We start from the raw sequence: 4,878 nt of genomic DNA, 5'->3' as shown, positions 1-4,878 counted from the left end.
TTAGAGAACAAAAAGATAGTAAGGTTCTTGCATATTTCCCTCCTCTGCTTTTCCTGTGTAACTATTCTGCCTGGGCTCTCAGGAACTACTTGATTCATCTGTAGTTCCCCAGACTGAGATGGAAAAAAAAGAGCCATTTATATAAAATGGAGGAGGAAAACCATGAGATCTCTGGTTTTGTCTTTATGTAAAAATTAACTTCTAAATGAGCTGTATTCAATTGGCTTAAAGGAAAAGGAGAGTTTATATACATTCTCAGAAATATAAAAGAGGCTTCCAGGATACATTTCAGGTTCATGTGATCTGGGAAATAGTCAACATTTAATTAATATCTGGTATTAGAGTTAGCTTAAACTGTGCATGTAATTAATGGAGACCTGACTTTAGAGTGATCAACATTACATACAATTATTTTATCATACATAGGGTTACTGAGTGTAATAAGTGCATATTGTGTCTGTTGTGAAATTTGTCAACAGGGAAAATAAGCTGATATGATTAAATTTTTGAGTAAATGTAACTGGGATAAGAACTTTTTGGCAAACTCTGTAGCAATAATTATCTAAAATATTCTTTCCAAATGTTGTTAAACTGAAACTACATTAAGTTAAATGATAGGAATTCATTGAGCATCCAGGTCATTTCAAATAAGATGAAATATTGGGAATATTAATTGCTAAACAGGTCCAAATTTGCCTACTTTTGTTTCCTATGAGAGAAAAACTAAAAATGATTTGTGTCCCCTTGAGTTGTTTTTACCAATCTATACAATGCTAATGTAGAAGACAGTTCACGGTTGTTTAAGGAAAGTAGGGTGTGTGTTTTCGGGGAAGGTATGAGGAAAGGAAATGTACTTTGTTGAAAGGGAAGAGGGTGATCTTGTCCTGGAACTGGCTATTTCTGAATGGGGAAAAAACCAGGGACAAAGTATGGCTACAGAAATTAGCAGAAGGTTTGTGAAAGAGGAACATTGAGAAAGGAAGTTTGTTATGTGGTCAGGGTTCTATAAAGTTGGATTAAACTTAATTAGGTAGACACATTTTATTAAGAATAGGTTGACTGATGCAAGACTGGATTTGGTTCCCTCTCTCACAAGGGAACAGTTTTCCTGGAATACGCCTTTTGGTATCAGATCATATGGGTTTCTGTGCCCTTAAGTAATCTGTATTTACTTTTGAAAAAAAAATTTTTCCCCTTAGCTCAATGAGTAATAGTTTAGTTTCACTCTGTGATTCTATCTGGGTGTTTTAAAACTGTTTGACAGGCTTCTCTGGTGGCTCAGTGGTAAAGAATCCACCTGAAATGCAGGGGACTCTGGTTCGATGCCTGGTCTGGAAGGATCCCACATGCCATGGAGCAACTAAACCCCAGTGTCACAACTACTGAGCCTGTGCTCTAGAGACTGGGAGCCATGACTCCTGAGCCCACGCTCCCAAGGGCTCTGCAACAAGAAAAGCCACCAAAGTGAGAAGCCCACACACCACAATTAGAGCGTAGCCCCTGCTCATTCCAAGTGGAGAAAGCCTGCCCAGCAGCAAAGGCCCAGCACAGCCAAAAATAAAAATAAATGAATAGTTATAAAAAAAAACTTGAGATTTCCGACACATTCCCCAAGTATCAAATTCTAACTCAAGTTCTTTTGACCTCAACCTACTTTAGGGTGCTGGAGCACCCTAAAGGGCCCCTGGAGCACCCCAAAAATATATCCTAAACTGGCTTCATTTGATATATTAAATTACACAGGAAACACCATCCAAACTCACTGTTGCCTGCATCAGATAGAATCATCAGGCCCTCTCCAATTTTATCATACCAGCCAAAAAGACAGAGGAAAAACTTTTGGGTTCTTCTGCTGTCCAGTCTCTCACCCTACTCTGTGTCCAAAAAATCCCATGAGAATACTCCCACCTCCAGGCCCTCATTTTCTGACCCCCACGGCGTTGTCCACTGAGCCCAACTCCAGTTCCTCTAGGAGGTTCCTTTCTGCACCTCTGGGACCCCCTTTACTCCAGGCTTTGGCAGCTCATACACTGTTACACCTACCTACCGGGCTGGCCACTTCCAAGGAGGCCGCATCCTAGGTTTACCAGATGCTCAATATCGAGGAATACAGCCCAACACACGGAAAACCGTTATAGGACAGGAACTTTATAGACAACAGATCCCCCTCAAGGACAGTTCTGATGACACTGGCGCTGCTTCAAACGTCCCCTATCGGGTACCCCTCATGGGAGAGACTGGGTGGACAAGAGACATCTGGTTAGGAACTGATGGGAGAGTAGAGGACCCTCAAAATCCTATCAGATGAGCAGGGAATTCAGAGGACACTCCAAACCCCTCTGACAAGAACCTCCCAGTAAATGTCTCCAGGACTCTGGACTTCATTTCTGGGAGCGCTCTTGGTCGCAGGTTACTGAACATGGGAGGATCTTCCTCTAAGCCAGAAGAAACACCTCGGGGCTGTATCCTTAGTAGCAGTAGTGTTAGTTGCTCAGTCATATCTGATTCTTTGTGATCCCATAGACTATAGACCTATAGGCTCTCCTGGTGGCTCAGACAGTAAAGCATCTGCCTGCAGTGTGGGAGACCTGGATTCAATCCCTGGGTTGGGAAGATCCCCTGGAGAAGGAAATGGCAACTCACTCCAGTGCGCTTGCCTGGAAAATTCCATGGACGGAGGAGCCTGGTAGGCTACAGTTCATGGGATAGCAAAGAGTCGTACACGACTGAGCAACTTCACTCAGACTATAGACCACCAGGCTCCTCTGCCCATGGGATTCTCCAGGCAAGCATACTGGAGTGGGTTGCCATTCCCTTCTCCAGGGGATCTTCCTGACCTAGAGACAGAACCAGGTATCCTGCATTGCAGAAAGATTCTTTAACATCTGGAAGATCCCAAATTGTGAATTACAAAAAATAGAAAGAGTGAAAAAGAAAAACTCAAATTGTACTGTAACACTGCCTTGCCTTTATGTAAGTTAGGGGGATGGAGAAAAATGGCCTGAATATGGGTCTCTAAATTACAATACCATCTTGCAACTGGATCTTTACTGTCCCAAAATGTATTTGTTCAAGCCTTCATGGTTCTGTACTAAAACCAAGTCCTACCCAGCTCCTGTAAGCAAAAGCTTGGCGAATCAGAAAGCACTCTCAACATTTTAAATGACTCTCTTATAACTTTCCCCAATTTCAGGGGTGAAACCAACTCTCCACTGCTTCTCCAGTGCTACAGAGTTTCCCAGATCCCTCTGACCAATTCAAAACTCACCTGCCTATGTCCCATATACTTTCATCACACCTGAATGGAGACTCGTGCCCCTGGAGTAACTCATAGTGGAACTTCCTATCACCTAGGATCAGAGAAAATATGTTCTCGAAGGGAAGTAGCAAATGGTGAAATGTCAGAGTACATGTTCTCTTCTCTTTAACTGATTTAGCCCAATGCAAACAGAGACTTCTACTGAAAACACTAGTAAGTTTGCTGCAGGGTTTCAGGCCCTAACTGTGGTCTTTGATTTAACTTAGAAGAATGTCCAAATAGTCCCATCTATAGTACTTTCTTTGGCCTTGAAGAAAAACAAAATTTGGGCAGTAGCCCAGGGGAATAGTGACCAGCTTGCCAGGGACCAACCTGAACATTTTCTTATGGGGGAGACGTAGTCTCAAGTCAGGAGCCACACTGGAATTATAATTCCCAGGAGGGAACAGAAGTGATGAAACATGTGATCCACTGTGTTATTACAAGCGATGAAAAGCCCTATCAAAAAGCCAATTAATATGAAAGGGTCAGAGGCATAACCTAAGTAGAAAACCACCACACAACTGCGCTAATCTCACATGCTAGCAAGGGGATGCTCAAAATCCTTCAAGTCAGGTTCCAACAGTTTGTGAACTGAGAACTTCTAGATGTACCAGCTGGATTTAGAAAAGGCAGAGGAACCACAGATCAGTTGGCATCATCATCTGGATCATAGAAAATGCAAGAGAATTCCAGAAAAACATCTACTTCTGCTTCATTGACTATGCTAAAGCCTTTGAATGTGTGGATCACAACAAACTGTGGAAAACACTTCAAGAGATGGGAATACCAGACCTGCCTCCCATGAAGCTTGTATGCAGGTCAAGAAGCAACAGCTAGAACCTGACATGGAACCACAGACTGATTCAAAGATGGAAGGGGGTATGTCAAGGCTGTATATTGTCACTCTGCTCATTTACCTCATATGCAGAGTGTCTGTGTGCTAAGTTGTTTCAGTCATGTCTGATTCCGTGTGACCCCATGGAAGGTAACCTGCCAGGCCCCACTGTCCAAAGGATTCTCCAGGCAAGTATACTGGAGTGGGTTGCCATGCTCTTCTCCAGGGGATCTTCCCGATGCAGGGATGGAACTTGTGTCTCTTACCTCTCCTGCACTGGCAGGTGGGTTCTTTACTACTAGCCCACGAGAGAAGCCCCTGTATGCAGAGTACATGACGGGCAATGCCAGGCTGGATGAATCACAAGTTGGAATCAAGATTGCCAGGAAAAATATCAATGACTTGAGATATGCAGATGACACCATCCTAATGACAGAAAGCGAAGAGAAAATAAAGAGCTGCTTGATGAAGGTGAAAGAGGAGAGTGAAAAAGTTGGCTTAAAGCTCAACATTCAGAAAACTAAGATCTTGGCATCTGATCCCATCACTTCATGGCAAATAGATGGGGAAATAGTGGAAACAGTGGTTAACTTTATTTTGGGGGGCTTCAAAATCACTGCAGATGGTGATTGCAGCCATGAAATTAAAAGACGCTTACTCCTTGGAAGGAAAGTTATGACCACGTATTAAAAAGCAGAGACATCGCTTTGTCCACAAAGGTCTGTCTAGTCAAAGCGATGGT

Source organism: Bison bison, unplaced genomic scaffold (genome assembly GCF_000754665.1).
Source record: "Bison bison bison isolate TAMUID 2011002044 unplaced genomic scaffold, Bison_UMD1.0 scf7180017864105, whole genome shotgun sequence".
NCBI classification, from domain to species: domain Eukaryota; kingdom Metazoa; phylum Chordata; class Mammalia; order Artiodactyla; family Bovidae; genus Bison; species Bison bison.
Note: the sequence above shows the minus strand (reverse complement) of the source record.